The following is a 25,651-nucleotide window of genomic DNA, read 5'->3' as shown; positions in this document are numbered from 1 at the left end:
CAAAGGATGGTCTTCGATGCATCGATCAGCTGTTGCGCGACAGCATGCAGATTCAACGGCCGTTTGGTGCAAAAGTCGTCGTAATCGGTGGCGACTTCAGGACAGAATTTGCTGGTTGTAGCAAAAGGCACCCGTGTTGATGTAATCGCGTGCTGCATCAAATCCAGCATATTATGGCAGCAGTTTACCAAATTAACTCTCATGGCAAACCTTCGGAGTGATGGTCAAAATGAGCATAACAATTGGCTGCTGAAAGTTGGATTGGGAACTTTTCCCGAGATATCTGGAGTGCCGTTAGGTTCCATTGAAATTACACCTCAAATGATAACGGTTGATGATCTGGTCACCGCAATTTACGGTCAGAACTTGCAACATATACCTGCCGAAGAGCTTGAAAAAAGGGCGATTATAGCACCTACCAACAAGTACACTCTCGAAATGAACCAAAACATCATCACACAGCTGTCCGGAGATTTCCGAATTTATTACAGCTCCGACTGGATCTGGTCGGAAGATCCTGCGGATGCATTGAATTACCCTCCATAATTTATTCACGATCAAACGCCTTGAGGAATGCCGCCACACACATTGGCACTGAAGACATTCGTTATCATCGTGCTGCTGCGAAATCTGAACCCGAAGAACGGTCTTTGCAATGGAATGCGTTTTCTGGTCAAATCATTACAAAATAACTTCATCAACACATATAGTATCAGAATGCAACCGAGGCGAAATCGTCTTCATCCCGAGAATCGACCTAACTCCAAGTGATGTCACTCTTCCTTTCATACGGAAACAACAAACTCCGATAATTCCTGCATATGCAATGACGATCAACAAGTCCCAGGGTCAGTATCTCGGCCTCGCTGTGCGCTGCGTTGCACCGCTAGTCGAGTAGATAACCATGTGTTCAATAAACCCTCGGAGCCAGGATGACCGTCCAACTCCGATCGTCATTTATTGATTGTAACAGGTAAAACTGGTGAGAAAACACAGATACAGCATCTGTTATAATTCGGAAACACCCACACAATGAACACCACAGCATCAGAACATTGTCTCAGATAACAATAGATCCTGGAAGGACCAGGCCCCCACATTACCCCTGAACAACTAGACAAAGGCACAAGCTGGTGCGTTGCATACAGGCACATAGTGTATTCATCCCACTGCACCCCAAATGTACAGCATTACACTTAACACTAAACTGTGGATGATATACTTCGTCATCACTCTCAGGATCGCAACATAGGCACAAGTCTGACTCGACCTACTAAATCACAAGTAACATCCACAATAAGGAAAGTCACAGGCTTCGTTACTAACTAGGCCTCGTATTTACTACAACAACTTAACGGCACCATAAAGGCATTTACATTGCTATAACGGTCATTCCAACATTACAACAGCATTTCCAATATTATAGGAATATAAACAACTTACAGATAATGCTTCTTAAGCTCCCACAATGGACAAGTGCGGCTGTGGTCTCACTGAGATGCGATGCGTGCCGCCATCTTGACTTATCTGTGTAATGGCTGACGCCCGCGTGGTACAGTGGAAATCTAACATCGTCACTTCCTGGTCACGTGACCAACATTAGCATCAAAAAACAGGAACTTCCTATGAACGTACGCTCCCCATCTGCCGTGAGGCAAGACACTCCCCGTCTGGTATCTAGGAGATACCACCATTTATTTCCTATCTCATAAACAAGTGTATAACAACTTCGATGGGTCGACTTATTTGTCCATATCTTTGCGAGAGAGAAGTAGTACTATCTCGACTATGGGCCTGATGAAAGTTCTTGCGACACCTTGCTTCGCAATCATAACCTCGACCTTTCGAACTTTTCCATCGGCACTTGGAATCGACTTGAGGATGCGGCCCATTGGCCACTCATTCCGTTTGGCTTGGTTGTCCTTCAGTAGAACGAGGTCGCCTTCTTGGATGTCTGGTCTATTAGACTGCCACTTGTTGCGCACTTGGAGTGTCGTAAGGTACTCGTTTTTCCAGCGACGCCAGAACGTGTTCACGAAGCTCTGCACTTGTCTCCATTGACGTCTGTAGAGGTCTGCAGTGCTGGCCTCCTCGGTAGGTGCTGTGAGCACGTCTGTCTTCTGGGTAAGAAGTGTAGCAGGAGTCAAGATGAATGGTGACTCCGGGTCGGTTGAGACGGGGATCAGGGGTCTTGAGTTAATTATGGCTGAGACCTCGGCCATGAGAGTGGTCAAGACCTCGTGAGAGACACGTGTGGACCCGACATCACATAGCATGGAGTCGAGAATGCGTCGAGCAATCCCGATCATGCGTTCCCAGGCTCCACCCATGTGCGAAGAGTGGGGAGGATTGAAGATCCATGTGCAGCCTTGGTCACTAAGGTATTTCCTGACAGAATCATCTTCGACATTCTCCGTATTGATCTTAAGCTCTTTACATGCTCCTATGAAATTGGTTCCACAATCAGAACGGAGTTGCTTGGCTGGCCCTCTGATGGCGAAGAATCTCCGGAGTGCATTTATAAAGCTCGAAGAGTCCATGGACTCGATGACTTCGATGTGCACTGCTCGTGTACTCATACAGGTGAACAGCACTGCCCAACGTTTGCTGTTCGCGAGCCCTCCTCTGGTGCGGCGGGAGATGACTGTCCACGGTCCGAACACGTCAATCCCTACAGAGGTGAAGGGAGGTTCCACACTGAGTCGATCGGCTGGGAGGTCTGCCATTTTCTGTTTTTCCTGTTTTCCACGTAGCTTGCGACACCGGATACACTTGTGGATTGTGCTGGTGATGCACCTCTTTGCTCCAACGATCCACAGCCCTGCAGATCGGATTGCTCCTTCTGTGAAGTGCCGACCTTGGTGCTTGACCTTCTCGTGGTAGTGGCGCACGAGTAAGATTGCGATGTGGCTCTGGCTTGGGATTATGAGGGGGTTTCGTTCATTCTCATCTAATTTTGCATTCCCTAGCCGACCACCGATCCTGAGCAAGTCGTCTTTGTCCATCCCGGGGTTTAGCTTCCTGAGGGTGCTGACCCTAGGAAGGTCTTCTCCCTTGTTGATGGCCTTGATCTCACTTGCATAAGCTGCCTGTTGCACACAGCGGAAGATTGATTTCCTTGCTCTAGAAAGCTCGTCTTCAATGCGTGGCACTGTGCAGTAATGCCATCCATTGCAACTACCAGTGGTGCCTCTCATCGGGCGATGGAAGCAGTCTGCGATATGCGTTAAATGTGCTATCGCTCGCACGAGCGTCGTCCATTTCGAGAAATGTTCAAAATGGTGTGGACTCGGTGGACTTCTTGGTCGCACATTTGTTACGAAAGTTGTCACTAGAGGACGAATCTCCTTGTCGGAGTCGGGCTCTAAGAGTCCAAAGGTCTCCTTGGTAGTACATGGGCCAACGTCACGTCGTAACAGGAACGCTGGACCCGTCAGCCAGATGGTTTGATTCAGCAGAGATGCAGGGACGGACCTAGTTGCGAGAGCTGCTGGATTCTGGTCAGTTGGAACGTAATTCCATTGCTCCGGCTGCGTCGATCTCCTGATGCGCTCCACCCGGTTGCTGATGTAGGTGTAGAACCTTCTGGTTTGGTTGTTTATGTAGCCTAGTACGACCTTACTGTCCGTGTAGAACTTGACCGCGTCTAGTTTGACGTCAAATTCGTCTAAGATCAGTTCCGCCACCTCTGTAGCAAGAACGGCTCCACACAGCTCGAGCCTTGGGATGGTATGTTCTGGTTGTGGGGCCTTGCCGTGGAACTCCTTCCAGGATTCCCACTCAGACGACAGCTCGGAGTTGAGGAATGGAGAGGCCACGGCCGCATCAACCACCGCCAACGACCACCAGCAGAGCGCCGAGCAGCGACTTCGTCTTAGTCTTCTTCCTGTCAGTCAGGGCTGGCTTGGAGAAACGTGGAGGAACAAAATCCAGTGAAGACGGTGGATGTACAAGCGAAGTCGTGGTGGTTTCTTCGTAAGTCTGCACGGTACAGCCTTGACTTCTCTCGCCGAGTTTCTCTTTCAGCGTGAAGTGGTTGGGGCACGGTTTGAAGAGCGACGTGCGTCCATTCATGAGCACACTCGTTCTGAATGTGCTAATGTGGTCTGGTTTGTGGGTTCCATCGAGACAAACGTCACCCACGATGACCCATCCTAGATCGAGTCTCTGGGCGTAGGGAGCGTCGTGAGGTCCATTGCGTTGGTCGCGAACCTTGTGGACTCTCAGCATGTCCCTGCCGAGCAGAAGTAAAATCTGTGCCGCGTGATCCAATGGCGGGATGAACTCTGCTATGGGTTTCAGGTGTGGGTGGTGACGTGCAACTTCGGGCGTGGGAATCTCACTCCTGTCGTCCGGTATCTCGTTGCACTCTGTCACCGTAGGAAGGGCTAGCTTCATGGTGCTATCTATGGTTTCCACCATGAGGCCGCTCGCTCTTCTTCCCGCTGTCTCCATCAGTCCTGAGCATGTTCTGAGCGTGTATGGAAAGGAATTCCCACCTACACTTAGCTGATCAAAGAACTCTGACCTTGCCAAAGACCTGTTGCTCTGGTCGTCCATTATGGCGTACATCATTACTGCCCTTTCAGGATGTCCTTTGGGATAGACTCGGACGAGGCATATCTTTGAGCAAGATCTTCCTTTGAAGCCTTCTCCACAGACTTCTGTGCATTTGGTTGTGATTGACGAAGTGAGTGCGGCGGTCTCGCCTTGCTCCCCACCGTGCTCTGCTTCGGGATCGGAAGCCTTAGTGCTACTGGGTTTCGAGTAAAATGTGTGCAGAGCAGTTGCGTGTTTGTCGCTGCCACATTCCTCGCACTTGATATCTGCCTTGCAATTCCTTGCAAGGTGGTTAGTAGAAGCACAGCATTTGAAGCACACTCCAAATTCTTTCAGCATGTTCTTCCGCTCTTCCAATGGCTTCCTCCTGAACTCACGGCATTTCTGGAGGGAGTGAGGTTTATCATGCAATGGGCATTGCTTCTCTGGATCCTCTATCTTTTTCTTTGTGGTGGTTGCCTGGACGGAGTTTGCGAATGTCGCAGGAGAGACCTCAGTCTTGTGTACGGAAATTGGCACTCTCGCTGTTCCTCGTTTCGCCGTTGTCCTTTCCATTTTTGGGAGATCTGGACTGGAAATCCCCGTGGTGCCAAACATGAAACTCGGGTTATTTCTAGTCTTAGCCAGGTTGCGGATAAACTTTGAGAAAAAAGAGAATGGGGGGAATGCAACCTGATGCTCTGACTTGTATCTTGAACCCGCTGTTCTCCATTTTTCCTGCACGTCAAATGGCAATTTCTCTACGATGGGGTTCACGCCATGGTAGGTATTCAAGAAAATGAGACCTGGTAAGTAGGGATCAGCCTGGGCTGATTCAAGCTCCATCAAAAGATCTCCAAGCTCCCGTAACCTTTTATTGTCTCGACCAGAGATTTTTGGAAAGTTCTGCAACTTCTTGAAGAGAGCCTTCTCAATGGTTTCTGGGCTACCATAGCACTCCTCGAGCCTCTCCCACACCGCATGCAGGCTTGAGGCGGGGTCGTCAATGTTTGCTGACCGGATCCTCTTTGCGTACTCTGCAGATTCATTTCCTAACCATTTCACCAACAGGTCGAGTTCTTCACTTGCAGAGATGTCTGCATTTCGGATTGCATTCCTGAAGGTAGATCTCCAGGCTCGATAGTTCTCAGAGTGGTCATCAAACTTAACGAGTCCTGTGTTGATTAGTTTGCGGTGAGCCAGGTACCTAGCAAAGTCTCCTAGTCCTGCTGATCCATGGTGTGTCCATACTGGCGCTTGTGAGGCGGCATTATTGGCTGTATTGCCTAGCATGCCGTCATTTGCGATGGCGTTGGACTGTGGGCCCAAAGGGTTTCGATCACGTTGGTTGGAGATATGCATTTCCACCATTCCTGTAGACAGCATTCATGTTCATTCGGAGTGGAGATGGCAATGCCTGAACGTCCACCCTTTGTTCAGTATCGTTTGGTGGAGGAGCATTGATGCATTGTCCACCTCAAAAGTTGTTTCATGTTGTCATAGGTTTCCTTCATATGGACTACATGACCAACTGGAATTGATGGCAAAACGTTGCCATTATGCAGCAAAACAGCTGTAAGACTCATCTTCGATGAATCAATGAACAATCTCCACTCATCTGGATCATGAACGATGTTGAGCGCTGCCATCACCCCACCGATGTTGTTGCAGGCTACAAGATCACCTTCCATGCAGAAGAATGGGACAATATCCTTTTGACGGTCACGGAACATGGAAACCCTAACATCACCTGTCAGGAGATTCCACTCCTGCAGTCCAACAGCTCTGCCTTACTCTTGGGTAGTTCCAAATCTCTGACAACGTCTTTCAGTTCACCTTGTGTTATGAGGTGTGGTTCAGAGGAGGAGAATGGGAGAAAATATTGGTCATCTGACCTTGATGATTCAGGACTAGAAGTTTCATCCTCTCCCTCGTCTGATTCAAGTGATAATGTTTCTGGTGCATCAGGAACCGGCAGTCCTTCTCCGTGGTGTACTGGGCATATAGCTGAAGGAATGTTTGGATAATGCACAGTCCACTTTTTCTTCTTTGATACACCTTTTCCAACTGGAGGCGTCATGCAGAAGTAACAATTGCTGATATGATCTGTAGGCTCTCTCCAAATCATTGGCACTGAAAAAGGCATATATTTCCTTTTCCTGTTCAACTACTGGCAAATATTTGTTGCACAAGTGTTGCAACATATATGTGGGGCCCACATATTGTTCTGATCTCCAATTTTGCAGCCAAAATAAAGGTGATAGGTTTCTTAACCATAGTGGTTATACTGCGCTTTTGTGATGCAAAAGTCAGTTCACCACAAACATAGCAGAAGTTGTCTGCTTTGTTCACACAAGAACGAGGCATCGCTGCTTACTTTGGCTAAACAGAAATTGTCCCTTTTGAAAAATCAAACACTGACAAATTTTAGAGCACGACACTGTATGATTTCTATAGCCGATATAGGGCAATTTGTTCAGCAGAGGGATGTAAGCCTAGCTTTGATTGCATCATCCATGGCTTTTCGAAATTACATGATACAATTCAGATAATGTATGACACAATACCAGGTTCAGATTGCATCATTACTTGTTTTGCTCAAAAAGCAAGTACTGTCCAAACTCAGTCATAGATATATTCATATATCCAGTCAAATATGTATTTGTCATTTATGGTTTAAATTGAGATCCCTTTCCTTTATAACTCACTTATCCTCCGCCATTTCCAAGTCAAGGGTCGTATATACTGACCCAGTATCAAATCTTTAAAACTAGAGCCAATCAACAATTTGAAGCATCATTTTCATTTTCAGTAACTATTTATTTCGGAAGCATTTTGGCTGTAGACCAGTGATATTTGAGCAGCATGGAAGCATCAACAAACCATGCTATCTCCACACACACACACAGATACCTTATTAAAATCCCATATCTGGGAAATGAATACAGTATAACCCTCCGTATGCGCAAGCATTCGGAAATTGATAGTTTCGCATATTCGCGAGTTACTAAATGCATACCAATTCCCTATTCGCGAACCTGCCAGACTTCAGTATTCGCGAGTTGTACTAAAGTGCCGACAGATCGCAGAGTTTTACTAAATTTGAAACATTCTGCTGTGAAGATGAGGCGAGCCCTCTCTGGGCCACCCACTTTGTCCTGAACTCGCTAGTGTACATTTTTTTTACTTCATATGTACTTACACTTGACTCGGTTATTTTATACATCGTCGTCAAATCATAATCATCATCGTCAAAGGTAATAAAAAAACATGTTCTGCGCAGTTTATTATTTATTGTAGCCATTGTTGTTAAACATTTTCCATTTCTTGCCCAATGTTCAATCATAACAGGAACATTCGCTCCATTTTTCCCCCAGTTGAAGCAACGTTTCTGGATTCGTTCAATTCTGAATTGGCGAGCAATTTTCAAGAACGTAACGCTCGCAGATAGAGAGAGGGTTTACTGATGAACATTGCTCTGGGTGGCAAAGTTTGTGAAGAAGTGCTGCCCCCTATTGTGTGGGTCAGATGTCCTTTCAAGGGGGATTTAAGAGGTAGTTGTGAGGTTGCGTATCTCGTGATATTACGTTGACCACACAATTGGGGGAAATAATTGAAAACATAAAAGGGTTACGCGTGGTTGAGGAGGTCGTCAATGCCAATGTCGTTGATGCCACTGTCAGTCCCAGTGTTCGCCGCTGACTCATTACAGACAGAGTGCGCTTGCCACAAATGAACCACAATACCTTGCAGATCTTGTCAAGGAGCATAAACTATCTTGACTCAAACTCCAGTCATCCTTGCAGTGGTGGCTTTTGGCTATGCATCGAACAAAGACATTTACTGCAACGCGCACTTTTGGGATGTGCTTCTACGATCGTCTGGGAATGCTCTTCCTTTCGATATTGGGAAGCCAATGGAGCGGTCCACTTTTACATTATATAGATTGACAACTTATTTCTTTAGAACTGATTTTTGCATTTAGTTTGTCGTCCTTCCCCCACACCTCTGATTAACACCATTGATTAGGTACGGTGCGAAAGAGGTTCAACATATCTTCTTGGTTCTTTCGGTAAAGTCACGTAGAAGGGAAGTAATAAAATAATAAAAATAAAACATAATAAAATAAAATAATTCTCACGACGTTTTGGCTACAACGCAAGCAGCCGTCTTCAGGTGAAGAATGAGACACTGCCAAGCTAGGAGCTTATATATACGCTGGGTTGGAGGTGCAAGAAGAGCGCCTTAACAAAAAGAATGTGCATATCAAGAGGAATTTAGCATATTCATGGGAAATGCGTAGGAGGTGGGCGGGGGGGTTTCAAAGTCATTTATGCCCATGCATTATGCAGGATCAGCAGCACCAAGGGAGGGTGCAGGGAGTAGCATTAACAAAGGAAAGGAATGTTTAATAGTGTAGGGGTGTTAGAGAGAGCCCGTTATGCATGGCAGCTTATGGCAAACAAACACAGTGGGCGGGGCTACGTGAGTGCACGGGGAGGTGCTCTCTACGACGTCCGCGCCAGGCACCCCGGGGGGGCCCCACCCCTCAGCGGGGGGTTGGGTATAAAAGGGGATGTATCGGAGGGCTCGGGGTTCTTGTTAAGCTAACCAGTGAAGACTGAAGACGTCTTAGCTAGAGCCCTGGACTCCCCTGGTTCGCCGTCCTTATCAGGGCCGAACAGGACCGAGCCAGCGGCGTGGTCCCGAGATCCAGAGCCGGTGCTCTTGTCAGCACTGGTCTGGGACTCAGGGTACCGGGCCCGACTTACCAGTGTCGGGCCAGATAGCCTCCCCTAGCCCGTTAGAGGAGGACTAGGAGGCAGGCTAGGAAGTAGCTAGCGCGTGTATCCCCACCTAGCCGGGTGAGGGGGCCGACACCCCCTCTAGTGTTGTATGCCACAACTGTGCTGTGTGAATAAACCCGTGTGCCTCCAACTCCGGCGTCCAAGAGTCGTGAACTCTATTACAATAGTATGTAGCTGCAGTTACTAAACAACCACGTAGAAAACTAAAGTATAAACTACATAAAAAACTAAAGTATAAACTGCATAGCACCATCAGTATACTTACTATACTCTACAATAAGCTGAGTTACTAACAGCAAGTGATTAGAAGGCTCAGCTAATCGAGTCTCTCACCTTTCTGAAGAGATGCCGCGACTCTAAGGTAATACCAAACGCAATTACACTAACATCTGCTGCTGTAACTTCTTCTAATGCGAAACGAATTCTGTCTAGAACTAGCTTAGCTCTTATCTCAGAGAAAATCAGACTTACGCGCACCGAACTAGATCAGTTAGACAAGACACTCTACAAATCACACTTATCTTTGAGTGCAACAATGTCCACATCGGATTGGGAACATGTAGAAAAAATGACTGCCTCTTCAGCTGCCGCTATGTCGACTAAATGTAAGGTCAACTTGATTTCCAAATTCAACCGCCTCTCAAACAAGAAACCGGACCCACACATTGAAAAGCTAGATGTTAACAAAGTCGTAATTAATCGCAGTAACAGTTCTGTTTCTGAAGGTCTGAAATCCGTTTTAGCTAAAGGACTAAACTTTGCAGTCACACCTAGACACATACCAGTTAATGATATAATTGCTAGAGTAGATGTAGCTCTCAAGGGCTTGAGTCACATCGCTGCAGACGTAGCAAGATCTGAAATCTCTGCAACCCTCAAAAACGCTAAGATGCCAGCTAGCAACATCAGCAAAGATGAGCGTTTTGAATTAGCTCAATTAAAAAAGAGGGATGACATTGTCATCCTCTCAGTCGACAAAGGCAATGCCACTGTCATCATGGACAAAACAGAATACAACAACAAAATCCAAGAACTACTCAACGATGGCAGCTATACAAAAATAAAAAGAGACCCCACCAACAGCCTCGTCTCAAAAACCAAGCAAATCATTTCTGATTCAACCGCATTAATTGATCAGACCAAACAGTTCTCGTTGAAACCTTCTGCAGCCAGGCCACCAAGATTATACGGCTTGCCAAAGATACATAAAGAAGATACACCTCTTCGTCCCATTGTCTCTACTATCAACTCCCCCACCTATAAATTGGCTCGTTTTTTTTGTCTGAAATCCTACGGTCTTTCACTGGAAAACCACCTCTGCGGTACTAAACTCTACTGACCTGGTATCGACAATCAAGGGGATTGCCCTGTCCCCAGACGACCTGCTTGTCAGTTTTGATGTGGTTTCCTTATTCACCAAGGTTCCTGTACCTGACACCATCGCAATCATTGAAGACTTGGTTCATCAAGGACTGAATGCTGGGGTACCCCCCCTGGTGAGACACTGCTTAACCAATACATACTTCACCTGGAATGGAACTTTCTACAAGCAAACTGAGGGCACCCCAATGGGCTCCCCCCTATCTCCGGTTGTAGCCAACATCTTCATGGAGAAATTTGAGACTGACGCCATCCAGACTGCCACTCTACGCCCGACCTTATGGAAGAGGTACGTAGACGACACTTTTGTCATCTGGCCACATGGCCGGCCTGCTCTAGACCAATTTCTCGACCACATCAATTCCATACACCCAGCCATCAGATTCACCATGGAAGTCGAAAAAGATGGCAAGCTACCCTTTTTGGATGTCCTAATTAAAAGGAGAACTGATGGTTCAATGATCCACTCTGTCTACAGGAAAGCCACCCATACGGATGCTTACCTAAAACCGGATTCCCACCACCATCCATCCCAGAAGAATTCCCTCATCAAGACTCTATACCATAGAGCCCAATGCATCTCCGACCAGGAACACATTGCCAGTGAACTCAAACACGTACGCCAAGCTCTTAAGGCTAATGGTTACTCCGACTACACAATCCGCAAAGCCATCACTCCAACCATCAAGAAGGATCCTGTTGAGGAGTCTTTCAAGACCATCACCTTACCCTACATTGCTGGGGTCACAAAAAAGATCTCCAAAATCCTGATTAAACACAAGATCCAAGTCCGATTCAACACAGTACATAAAATCCGTGATCTGGTCCCGTCTGTAAAAGATGTGGTTCCAGACATACAGTACCCTGGCGTCTACAAACTAAGTTGCCTCTGTGGTAGCAGTTACATTGGGGAAACCAAACGACATGTCTCGGACCGCATCCGTGAACATAAAGCTGACCTGAAACACGGTAGGACAAACACCTCAGCCGTGGCAGATCACTGTTACAACTCAGTGGGCTCACATGACATTGACTTCTCCAAGACAGAGGTTCTCTGCAAGCCATCTGGCTATCATGAGAGATTCGTTCATGAGGCGATCCACATATACAAACACAGAGACAATTTTAACCGAGAAGATGGATTCTGGCTTAGCAATCATTGGAAGGACGTAATAAACCATTTCGGATCTTAACTGATTGTGTTCACGTTTACGGTGACTTTCAGACCACGTTCCACTCACTGGCATTGTATTCTCCGCAGGGAATGGATTCTTTGCTCCGCTGCAAGTTTTCCCCCCACGACTCACCTATTGACACGACGGTCAATGGTACAGTGTATAATAACAAATAGTATAACATTTATATGCTTAATACAATGTACAAGTAATATATAGTATCGTAATTGTATAGTTAACATATAGCAGTGTGATACAGATTCCAAAGAACACAGGATGAGATGTTACTATCCTTTGTGCAAGCACTTCCAAGAGTTCATGAACAGTGAGCCTGGTGAAATTTGGGGAGCGCATCGTCAGTAGTGACCCTTTGGTTCCTAGGGTGTTTCGGCCTTTCATACTATACACCCTCCCCAAAGGCGGCCAGCGACAGGGTGATCAATCCTACGCTTGCGTCCCATTCCCAATTAGTCATAGGAGTTCCCTTGTTGTTGATAGCCAACATCCCATGGGACTATGCATGGCAGGGGCGTCCTCCTCCCTGAGTCAAGTATTGTTGACTGCATACCTCCTGGCCCTCTCACTTTGGGGCCCAGCTGGGGTCTTTCCTCTTCATCCAGAGCCACTGACTGCTGCCTTCTGCCGCCTCCGATACAGCTCTGATTGCCGAACGCTGGCTCTGGCCCTTAATTCCCAGGTCTCTAAGCAGTCTGGTTGTAGATGTTGCCACAAAACCTCTGCAGCCCACCTCCACTGGTCGGACTTCTGTGTTCCAGCCATGATGCCGTGCTTCGGCAGCTAGATTGGCATAGCGCAGATGTTTTCGCTCATAAGCCTCATCTACTGAGTCCTCCCAGGGTACTGTGAGCTCAATGATGAAAACCTTCTTGAGCGAACGGGACCAGAGCACCTTGTCAGGTCTTAGGGTGGTGGTTGCGATCTCCGGAGGAAACACAAGTTGCCGGCCAATGTCAGCTAGCATTTTCCAGTCGCGGGCCAAGCGCAGCTGGTCTCGCTCAATTGGTGTAGAGCCGCTCTTCGGTGGTTTAGCCCCTTCGCGGACAAAGGTCGTCCGTAAGGGGTGTGATGCTGCTGGGGGTGGTAGGGAGTTGGTGGCAGCTCGCTTGTCCTCCAGGGCGGACGCAAGGTTTTTAAGGACTTGGTTGTGACGCCAAGTGTAGCGTCCTTGGGTGAGGCTTGTTTTACACCCTGTGAGAATGTGCCTGAGGTTGGCTGGCATGGAACAGAGGGCACAGTCCGGATCTTCACCATACCATTGGTGAAGATTAGCTGGTGTTGGAAGGATGTCATATGTTGCTCTGATGGAAAAGCTCAACCGCCTCGCTTCCATGGCCCACAGATCCTTCCAGCTGATCTTCCTCTTCTCCACACTGTCCCATCGAGTCCACTGTCCTTGTTTGGCAAGAGAGACTGCCTTGGCCCACCTTGCAGCCTCCTCCTGATGGCGTACTTCCTGCACTACCATCTTCCGCCACTCTGGTGCAGTGGCCTTACTCCAAGCAGCACGGCTAGTTAGCCCAAGGCCTCCTCTCCCTTGCTGAACATGACCCACAATGTCAGCATGTCTGAGGGCTGCTGTTGCCTCCTGGACTGCTTTTCCTGGCCTCCATTTGCGCCCAGTTGCCAAGGTCGGCGCGTTGTTGCTCACCACTGGGTCTCGAGATTCATTCAGTGTCATCTGGAGCCTGGTTTTTGCACACTTGAATTCCTCGGTTAGACTGGTGAGCGGCAGCTTGAGGACACCATCTCCATAGAGGCCTATGGTGGTAAGGCATCGTGGAACTCCGAGACACTTCTTTAAGTAGCTCGTGGCTCCTCTTTCCATCTTCTCCACTGTTGAGATTGGAACCTCATACACTGCTAGGGGCCACAACACCCGGGGTAGGAGACCAAACTGCAGACACCAGGCCTTTAACTTTCCAGGTAGCTGGGTGTTGTCGATGGACTGTAGGCTACTACTGATGTCTTTGCGCAGCTGTTGCACCTGGTCTTTGTCCTTCAGGCTTGCATCATACCACCTTCCAAGGCTTTTTACCGGCTGCTCAGACACTGTTGGGATTTGGTCATCTCCGATGAAGAATTTCAGGTCACAGAGTACTCCCTTCACAATCGAGATGCTGCGTGACTTGGATGGTTTAATCTTCATACGGGCCCAGCTGATGTTCTCCTCGAGTTTTCTGAGCAGTCTCCTGGTGCATGGGACAGTGGTGGTCAATGTTGTAATGTCGTCCATGTAGGCTCTGAGTGGAGGGAGGCGAAAACCAGAGTCGACTCGCTGTTCACCAGCAACCCATTTTGAGGATCTGATGATAACCTCCATTGCCATTATGAATGCCAATGGAGAAATGGTACATCCCGCCATTATACCTACATTCAGGCATTGCCATGAGGTGGTGAACTCTGAGGTGGTGAAGCAGAACTGCAGATCCTGAAAGTACCACTTCACCAGGGTTGTGATGGTGTCCGGTATGTGGAAAAATCTGAAGGCAGACCACAGGAGTTCATGGGGCACAGAGCCAAATGCATTGGCGAGGTCGAGGAAGACTACATGGAGGTCCCTTTTCTCCACCTTGGCCATTTGGATCTGGTGCCAGATCATGCTGGAATGTTCCAAGCAGCCAGAGAACCCTGATATTCCTGCCTTCTGTACAGATGTATCGACGTACGCATTCCTTTGCAGGTACTAGGGTGGGTAGAATAATACAGTGTTATGTAAAAATGTATAAGATTTATAGCAATACAGTATATAATTTAATGTTGGGTTTATCTATGGCAGTATATAATACGGTGTATGCTCGTGTGATGTAAGAGAATAAAGTTTAGATGGAAGCATATTATATAATTTTTACGACGTAGAATTGTAATGTATTACTTGCTGTTAGTAACTCAGTTTATTGTAGAGTATAGTAAGTATACTGATGGTGCTATGCAGTTTATACTTTAGTTTTTTATGTAGTTTATACTTTAGTTTTCTACGTGGTTGTTTAGTAACTGCAGCTACATACTATTAACATTCCTTTCCTTTGTTAATGCTACTCCCTGCACCCTCCCTTGGTGCTGCTGATCCTGCATAATGCATGGGCATAAATGACTTTGAAACCCCCCCGCCCACCTCCTACGCATTTTCCATGAATATGCTAAATTCCTCTTGATATGTACATTCTTTTTGTTAAGGCGCTCTTCTTGCACCTCCAACCCTGCGTATATATAAGCTCCTAGCTTGGCAGTGTCTCATTCTTCACCTGAAGACGGCTGCTTGCGTTGTAGCCGAAACGTCGTGAGAATTATTTTATTTTATTATGTTTTATTTTTATTATTTTATTACTTCCCATCTACGTGACTTTACCGAAAGAACCAAGAAGATGAATCCCTGCAGTCACGAAAGCTTTAAATCGAAAAGGTTCAACATAAATACACACGTACATACAACCACTGCACCAGCACTCTTAACTCGGCTTATTTTAATCACAAACGTATTCATATAAATTAATCTATATCATTAGTCTTCAGCGAAAACGAATGATTATGACTGAATGGAACCCATCAGGTGTGTGTAGCTTATTTCTAACTCACAACCAACACTTCACATCAAAATGTGCGTGGTTGCTATGACAGGCACGGCCGACACAACTCCTGCCTGTTACATCAAGCGATGGAGACGCTATGCAAGCCTCATGGTCTTAACGCCGACAAACTACACAACTAAGATGCCACATCAACCATCGCCCCCTACTGACAGGCTCTTGTCCACATGCAGGCCGGTGCAGGGCCACCTCCTTGTGCCACACAGGGGCAGCTGCTACTTGGGGATGCTCTTCGAGTGTTTGAGACGAGATACGATACAAAACTCCGAGTTGCTGAGGCGTTTAAGCAAGCACCATATCAATGCAATTGATAACAGTGAATGCTTGGGAGCTTATTGGCTCTCACTCCTGGTTAGAGATCTACGCAACCCACAGGTCCACAGGTTGCATCTAAGAATTGAGTGTTCAACTTCACATTCTTGTCATTAAAGGCCTGTGACAAAGGTGCATCTGATATTTTTTATTGGCAAATGATATTTTTTACTGGCAAATGAGGTTCCAATGGTGTAAAGGTGCATCTATTGGAGCGACATCGTCTCTGGCTTACACATCTACCTTAACCTCTTCCTATTTCACCTTAATACCTTTAAAAGTGTCCAAGCTGGGATTTTCTTCCGGTTCTTGTTTCATGAGGGATGGGCTCATTGCGGCACTTTGACTTTCACAAGCTGATTTCAGACTCCACTCCTTGTGGATCTTCTGATTGATTGTGTGTTCTCTGATGTCTTTGAAGATTTGGTGAACGTGCAAACGCCTACCCGCACGGAGTGCACCTGAAGGGTTTCTCTCCCGTGTGTATTCTCTGGTGTTCTACAAGAGTAGATGACTGTAAAATTGCCTTCCCACACACACTGCACTTGATGGGTTTCTCTCCTGTGTGAGTTCTCTGGTGTATTACAAGAGTAGATGAAAGTGTAAACGCCTTCCCACACACACTGCACCTGAAGGGTTTCTCTCCCGTGTGTTTTCTCTGGTGTATTACCAGTCAGTGAGTGTGCAGTACACAGAGTCATGTGAAGAGTGTTATTAAACCGGCGTAAGCCCTTACCTGAAGTTCCTTCTCCGTGTGGCTCTACAAGTCTCCTGGGTGTCAAGAGTTACTACACAACAAAAGTAACAACCGATAGTTATCCGGCGTGATCTTCTTGCACTCTACGCTTGGACACAAGGAATCCAAGAGGAGACACTGTTCACACGCAGTGGGTTTATTTAACCAGCCCCTCCAGCACACGGCTATGTCGGACCATCTGAAACGACCAAATCTGCTGTCAACTTCACGCCCCCACGCCTCACTGATCAAATGCCTGCGCCACGCCGAACCGATTCTAAAATCGGTGACATAACACGCCGACTCGATCACACCGAATTGATCAGACTAAATCGATTCAATCAGTGATCATGTTCACGTGAAGTCCCTCCATCATACTGGTCATCACCTAAGCACTTTGTCAAAAACATGTTGAAAAGAAAATAAAGAAGATCTTATAATACTAAAGCGTGAACATATGCACCATTTAACAAGTACATAACCACACAGGTTACGTAATCTTTGGTTCTTTCGGTAAAGTCCCGTAGGTGAAAACAAAATAAGTATAAAAAATAGAAATAACTAAATTAAATCACGACGTTTCGGAAGCAACACAAGCTTCCGTCATCAGGTGGGACAACCACAGTAAGAAACAAAATTACTGTAGTGGGCAAAGAGAGCTGTTTGTGACAAGCGATTATATAAGGTAAGAGGGGGGGAGGAGCCAGGGAGGAGAGATGCAAGGGGCAGGGGATGAAGATATTGTTGTGGTTGCTGCAGCGCCGAAGCAATTAGGATATTACCATGTTAATAACATCCTTTTAGTGGAATGTGCGGTAGACACGGCTGGTGAGACAACCTGCAGGAGCTGGGCAATGGGCGGGCCTGGGGGGGGGATGAGTAGTGTGCTGCAGAAACTGGGAATGCAGGTATGAAAGCAAGCTATTAAAAGCAAGTAAGATTTTACCTGGTTAATAACATCCTTCCAATGATTGCTCAATTTGAATCCATCCTCTCGGTTGAAGTTACGTCTGCGTTTGTATATCAGGATGGCTTCATGAACAAACCTTTGATAGTAGCCTGACGGTTTGCAGAGTACCTTGGTCTCGGAAAAAATAATATGAGAACCCCACAGCATTGTAGCAGTGATCAGCAACTCCGGAAGAGCCAGTTCTACCATGTTTCAAATCTGCCTTTTGCTCGCGAATGCGGTCCGATACATGTCGTTTCGTTTCCCCAATGTAACAATCACCACAAATGCAACTGCGTCTGTAGACTCCAGGGTATTGCATGTCAGGAATGACATCCTTTACGGATGGGATTAGATCACGGATCTTGTGTACTGTACTGAATTGGACCAGGATATTGTGTTTGTTTAAGATTTTGTAAATATTTTTGGTAATGCCTGCTATGTATGGTAACGTGATGGTGTTGATCGGAGTCTCAGGGGGTTGTTTCTCTGTGGTTGGAGAAACAGCTTTGTGGATATGGTCCAAATATACATTCATCTTTAGGGCCTGGCGTACGTATTCCAATTTACTGGCTAGGTGGTGTTGGTCAGATATGCAGTGGGTCCTATGGTGTAATGTTTTGATGAAGGAATTCTTCTGTGTCGGATGGTGGCGGGAGTCAGGTTTCAGATAGGAATCTGTGTGGGTGGCTTTCCTGTAGACAGTGTCCCAAAGAGCCATCCGGTTTTTTCTCAAACAAAACATCAAGGGAATGGTAGCTTACCATCCTTCTCCACTTCCATGGTGAATTTAATGGATGGGTGTATGGAGTTAATGTGGTCGAAAAATTGGTTCAAAGCTGGCAGGCCGTGTGGCCAAATGACGAAAGTGTCATCCACATATCTCTTCCACAAGGAAGGACGTAGGGTGGATGTCTGCATGGCGTCTGTTTCAAATTTCTCCATGAAAACATTGGCTATCACTGGTGACATGGGGGAACCCATGGGGGTACCCTCATTTTGTTTGTAGAAACTACAATTCCAGGTGAAGTACGTGTTGGTAAGGCAGTGCCTAACCAACGCAGGGACATCAGGGTTTAGTTACACTTATACATCAACGTTATGGTAATGTACGATTTTATCATATCTGCGATTCAGTGTGTATATGGTATTCCGATGTCCTACTTCGGCTTTAACTTGATTCTGTGTCAGATTTTGTATTAAACTTCATACAGTGAGTGCACACAAAACCATTGCATTTGTGAGTATCCGATCTGATATTGAACTTTATTCAGTGACCCCCACCCCACATTTGGTTGGCAGGAAGCACCCAGGGACATCTGCAGACTGTCAGAAGCCTATTGGCTCCAGGGAGAAGGGGGGTTTGGTGCCAGACCGGTAACCAGGAAACTCTGGAATGGGTTTCGTGCGGCACAACTTCGCTCGGCAGAGCTGGGTACAAATCTGGCGAGCTCCAAAATATGGTCCAGGAGCTCTCTCACTTAAACTCATCCAGTTGCAAACGACCAAACTTGAGAGGCACTCAAACCAGGCCAATGTGCAGCAGAGTTGACTTTCAAAACATAGGCCAGGGTTCTCCGGTTGGCGAAAATATGCCTCGTCAATGATGCGTCTGGGAGGTGGAGGGGTTTGAACCGACAGTAAGGAAAAGATTTGAACCGAAAATTAAAATCTGTAAACGGAGTTGAGCCAGGAGATGACAGAAAGTTATTAAGTGAAATGGGGTAGAGCACGAGGAGTGGGGGACGCTCGAGGGAAGGGACGAGCCGCGGAGTGAAGAACCAAGTGCCATGCCGAGTGCAGGTCGCTCTGCGAGTGCAGGTCACTCTGTTTCTTCAATAAAGAGGCTCCGAGTACCCAGTCGTCGGTGTCACTTCACACGGACCAATCAAAACTTGGGCGAAATGTATGAAAGTGTCACCGGACTGCCGGCACAACGCAAATCTATCACCCACGCTGCCTAGAAATTGAGAAACTTTACCGTGATATCTCAATGTTTTTTTTTGTTTTCAATAAAAATGAGGCACCTACCTTGGGCCCGTCAACAGATAGAGGAGACACGATTCCCCTTCCAGTCGTGGATTCATTGTGTTCCAGCGCAGCCACAGCCAACTCCTATCTCGTAGCGTAACATCTAACGGAGACGTTTAGCGACGATGGCGACGAGACGACAGCGACGCCGAGACGAGTCCACTCCCAGAACCAGCAGCCTCGAGCCCCCCGCTCTTGGCTCCTTTTATGCTGCCATTGCGGCCTGGCTCCACCCTGACAGCACCTCCCTTCTCGGACCCGCTAGCAGGTTCCAGGGGCCTCCAGATGGGGTCATAAGTGACCCTTGCCCTAGTTCCTCCACTCTGCCAACACGCACTGTGCACGCCCTTAACCATCGGGTGTACCGTCTGTCCACCACAGTTGTCGCTGCTGTCCACCAGCCGGTGTTATTACACTACGTATGTACGTTTAACTGTTTTTTTGGCACCGTACGTAGCCAACCGTGGATAATTGGTAGGTGCGAGAGGCAGGACAACAACACTGAACACAAACACGTTAAATAGGTTCATCATTGATCTTCTTTAAATAATTACAAAAAAATAAACCAATAAACTTTTCTGAAATATTTTTGAAAGAGAATGGAGACACCCCAACTCGAGTTGCACAAATCCCTGACCGGTGTCACTGTCGTGCTTGAGAATGACAACAAACACAACTCTAAAAAGTACGATTTGAGATTTCAGAATGTTTTCCACGGACAGACAAACAGGCAGAGAGACAGGCAGACATACAGGCAGACGGACAAACACGTAGGTGTGGAGTTGATTCACAACAATAAAATAGAAAGCAGAAGTGATGGGTAACTTCACTTCACATGTTATGGCCGCGACAAAGATCTCACGTGTAGCCTTAAACAGACTCGTAGCGGGCAAGTGCTGTTAGCGAGCAGACACACATACGCAACGACACACACACAGACACACACACAGACACAGAGAAAAAGACACACAGATACACACAGACACACACACAGAGAGACACACAACAACCGCCAATCGCCACTAAGTGGCGGTGACGTCACCACGGCGCTTGTGCCAGGCTAGGTGATTGCCAAGGCCACGTGAAGTGTCGAACACCCGCTGGCAGGAGGTCACGGGGCAGACCCAGCAGGTGCCACGGGTTGTCTGACTGAGATGACTGACCGATGCACCACCTGTGCACCCTACTGTGCCAATTTGTTGCGTTTTAGCCGCACGGTGCTCCGCTCGTTATTGTGAGCGTCGCTCATCTGCCCTCCGTTGTTGCTGGAGGGCGACTGCCTCCAACTGCCCCATTAGCTTCATCAATGTGCACCTAGCCTGGCACTGCACAGTGGCATCCTTCACGAGCCTCCTTCACCGCTGGTAACCAGTAATCCGGGACGGGACTATTCTTTGGTTCTTTCGGTAAAGTCATGTAAATATAATAATAATAATAATAATAAATAAATTGAATAATAATAAAAAAAGAAATTAAAATCATACAGTCTACATTGTTTTTTTTTTAATTGCTATCTACTTGACTTTACCGAAATTTAATCTATAAACTATGTACTAAGCTATTATTATGTTACCAGGTGAGAACCCGTTGAGCTACGTGGCTCCTTTTCAAAAGCCACCTGGCCACGAATAGGAGCTCAAAACAGTGGCTGACGTCATCATCATCATCGTGGAAACTTACAGCAGCAGACCAAGACTGTGAACGCGTGGTGACGTTGATTGTAAATGTGGAGGGGACAACCGGAGGACCCGGAGAAAAATTCCACGCGATCACGGGGAGAGAGAGAGAGAGAGACGCAAACTCCAATTATACAGCAGCAGGCATCGTCAGGGTCGGGATGGAACCCACAACCTCCTGCGTACCAGGCGAGGTAGTCAACATCTCGTCACAACAGCCCGCACGAGAGGGAGCATCGAGTGAGGCCCTCCAGTCGGCACTTTTGGGTCTCCTCTTCCACGCTGCGCCAACGACGTTGTAGGAGGTGGGGGTAGCCAAACCTCACGGCACCTTGAAGGCGCTCGGACCTGGAATGCAGCTTGACTGGTTTGGCAACACTGCATTGCCTAGCAGGCTAGCAAACACCGCAAGCTGACTCTCTTGTGTGTTTGTGAGATTACGCATCGCCTCGACAGCTGCCTTCCGTTTTCAAGGTCACCGACGATGCTGGACAGTAACCATTTCGGTCGTTCTTTCAGTTCTCTCTCTTCAGTCGGCGCCGCTTAAGCGAGTGCACGGGGAGTGTTCCAGAGCGGGTTGTCTCGACCGACAACGGAGAAGCCGCAGCGCAGAGGAAGGAAAATCTCCAACGACGGGCGGAGGGACCTAAAAAATGAATCTTCCGTCGTGTTTCATCGCCCTTCAATCGTTCGCGATGCTGGTGAGTGAACTTACGCACGACGCCTTCGCAAACCGGAGAACGCCTGGTGTGGTCTGGGACTGTTTTTGTTGTCTTGGTGTAGTCTGGGACTGTTGTGGTTGTCTTGGTGTGGTCTGGGACTGTTGTTATTGTCTTGGTTGTGGTCTGGGACTGTTTTTGTTGTCTTGGTGTGGTCTGGGACTGTTGCTGTGTCGCCTTGCCCCAAGCTTGTATTTAGTGTTGATAAATCGCCACGAATTTACGTCCATTTGATTCTCTTTTCTTCGCACGACATGTCCTCGGACGTCTATGTCAAAAAGCAAAAAAAATTCTCTGCCACGGCAAAGTTTTCAAAAATTAAAACTCACCAATTGAATGATTGGATAAGTCACTCACAATGATGCACAACTGATGGCGATTCCAATTGTTACTCTTTCTATTGAGAATATTCGACTGAGGGATGATGCCCGTGCTCAGTGAAAATATCACTTTCCTGTCACCCACCCAGAAGAAGATTCGGCCTCCTAAGCCGATGATAGCAGAGCCACAACAAATCAACATTAATCAAACTCAGCCCCACTCAGTGAATGATAGAGCCACAGCCAATCAACATCAACCGAACTCATCCCCCCTGTGTGTAAATATATTGCAACTACTGTACTGTAGAGGGGATCACGCGGATTTCGGATTAACCGGAGCAACACATTTGTTCAGGATTAAGCAGCGTGTGATCTATAAATAAACATTTCCAACATATCAAAGTGTATAACTGTTTTTATATTATACATTTGGGCTGAAGCTAAAAATCCACGAGTTATTAATTCACGTCAAAATCTCGCGTAGATCTGCATACAGATAACCAATAGCTAAAATACTTTATATTTAATAATTAATATCTAGTGGCATGTTTAACTTTTTCACTACTTTGCACTTCTATCGGTGTGTGTGTGTTGTGAGTGTTGTTGGAACTTGCTGAGCCCCGTGCCACACTGCTGGACATCTGTGACAAGGCGCTTTATAGCTCATCGCATTCCTCCCTCCCTCGACAGGGCAATCGCTTTTTCTGCACTTGCGTATAAGATCCCCCACCCCCTCGTTCCCCAAACGGCACAGGAACAAAGTGATTGATGTACGTGGTTGATCTAAAAGCCACGGTCGTACCTGTGCCGCTCACTTAAGATGAGCCCTATCTGGTAAAGAAAACAGTTTTCGTTTAGTTTATGGGCCTCTACAGTGAGGGAAAAAAGTATTTGATCCCCTGCTGATTTTGTACGTTTGCCCACTGACAAAGAAATTATAAGTCTATAATTTTAATGGTAAGTTTATTTGAACAGTGAGAGACAGAATAACAAAGAAATCCAGAAAAACGCATGTCAAAAATGTTATAAATTGATTGGAATTTTAATGAGCGAAATAAGTATTTGACCCCTCTGCAAAACATGACTTAGTACTTGGTGGCAAAACCCTTGTTGGCAATCACAGAGGTCAGACGTTTCTTGTACTTGGCCACCAGGTTTGCACACATATCAGGAGGGATTTTGTCCCACTCCTCTTTGCAGATCTTCTCCAAGTCATTAAGGTTTCGAGGCTGGCGTTTGGCACCTCGAACCTTCAGCTCCCTCCATAGATTTTCTATGGGATTAAGGTCTGGAGACTGGCTAGGCCACTCCAGGACCTTAATGTGCTTCTTCTTGAGCCACTCCTTTGTTGCCTTCGCCGTGTGTTTTGGGTTGTTGTCGTGCTGGAATACCCATACACGACCCATTTTCAATGCCCTGGCTGAGGGAAGGAGGTTCTCACCCAAGATTTGACGGTAAATGGTCCCGTCCATCGTCCCTTTGATGCGGTGAAGTTGTCCTGTCCCCTTAGCAGAAAAACACCCCCAAAGCATAATGTTTCCACCTCCATGTTTGACGGTGGGGATGGTGTTCTTGGGGTCATAGGCAGCATTTCTCCTCCTCCAAACACGGCGAGTTGAGTTGATGCCAAAGAGCTCCATTTTGGTCTCATCTGACCACAACACTTTCACCCAGTTGTCCTCTGAATCATTCAGATGTTCATTGGCAAACTTCAGACGGGCATGTATATGTGCTTTCTTGAGCAGGGGGACCTTGCGGGCGCTGCAGGATTTCAATCCTTCACGGCGTAGTGTGTTACAAACTGTTTTCTTGGTGACTATGGTCCCAGCTGCCTTGAGATCATTGACAAGATCCTCCCGTGTAGTTCTGGGCTGATTCCTCACCGTTCTCATGATCATTGCAACTCCACGAGGTGATATCTTGCATGGAGCCCCAGGGAGATTGACAGTTCTTGTGTTTCTTCCATTTGCGAATAATCGCACCAACTGTTGTCACCTTCTCACCAAGTTGCTTGGCGATGGTCTTGTAGCCCATTCCAGCCTTGTGTAGGTCTACAATCCTGTCCCTGCCATCCTTGGAGAGCTCTTTGGTCTTGGCCATGGTGGAGAGTTTGGAATCTGATTGATTGATTGCTTCTGTGAACAGGTGTCTTTTATACAGGTAACACGCTGAGATTAGGAGCACTCCCTTTAAGAGTGTGCTCCCTATTCTCAGCTCGTTACCTGTATAAAAGACACCTGGGAGCCAGAAATCTTTCTGATTGAGAGGGGGTCAAATACTTATTTCCCTCACTAAAACGCAAATCAATTTATAACATTTTTGACATGCGTTTTTCTGGATTTTGTTGTTGTTATTCTGTCTCTCACTGTTCAAATAAACCTACCATTTAAATTATAGACTGATCATTTCTTTGTCAGTGGGCAAACGTACAAAATCAGCAGGGAATAAAATACTTTTTTCCCTCACTGTATATGCCTCTACAGGTATCTATGTATCTATTTGAGTCTCTATGTATGTCTGTGGGTCTCTATGTGCCTCTATGGGTGTCTATGTATTGCGTTGGCTAGGAGATGTTAATTCCCTCGCCTGGTATGCAGGACGTCGTGGGTTCAATCCCAGCCCTGTCACCTGGTGTATATTTGGAGTCTGCGTCTTTCTCCCTGTGGTCGTGTGGATTTTGTTTTCAGGTCCTCCGCTTTTTCCCTCCACATTTGGAATCAACGTCACCACGCGTTTAGAATATTTGCATGGCGCTAAAATTGTCTATGTGGTGATGATATTGGCCACTTGGTTGAGCTGCTATCATTGGTTGCGGTAGCCAGGGCTCGCTAATGAACAAACTTAGCTCAGTGGTTGGGGGCCTTACACCTTGTTAAACAAATACATATTTCAGTTTAGTTTACAAGTCTCTAAGTATCTCTATAGGTCTCTATCGATCTCTCTATGGATTCACCACTTTCTTATTAACCGTTGTGCATTCTTTTGGTCCTCATTTTTTTTCCTTTTTAAATTTTAAATGACGCAGTTTTAGTTTAAATTGCGTATTTTGAGTACGTGTTGACGGACGTGTGCTCAGAGTGATTTTTCTTTACTTTTCTTGTGGTCTGCAGATACTTTTCTCCGAAATTGCGACAATCAGCAACGGGCTGCAAGAGGTAAGGTGCAAACAAAAATGTGTGGCCAACAGGAATATTGTAGGGCTCATCAATTGCACCCCAGAATCTCAAAGCCATGGGTTGGCTGACTGAGATAACTGATAGATGCACCACCAGCTGTACCCCCTACTATGCCAACTCGCAGTATTTTATCCGCCCGGCGCTCCGCTCGTTGTTGTGAGCGTCGCTCCTGTGCCCTCGGTTATAGCAACAACAACAACCGCCATTCGCCACTAAGTGGCGATG

The sequence above is a fragment of the Lampetra fluviatilis genome, chromosome 75 (genome assembly GCF_964198595.1).
Source record: "Lampetra fluviatilis chromosome 75, kcLamFluv1.1, whole genome shotgun sequence".
NCBI classification, from domain to species: domain Eukaryota; kingdom Metazoa; phylum Chordata; class Hyperoartia; order Petromyzontiformes; family Petromyzontidae; genus Lampetra; species Lampetra fluviatilis.
The sequence above is the reverse complement of the archived record's forward strand: the minus strand, read 5'-3'. Positions refer to the sequence as shown.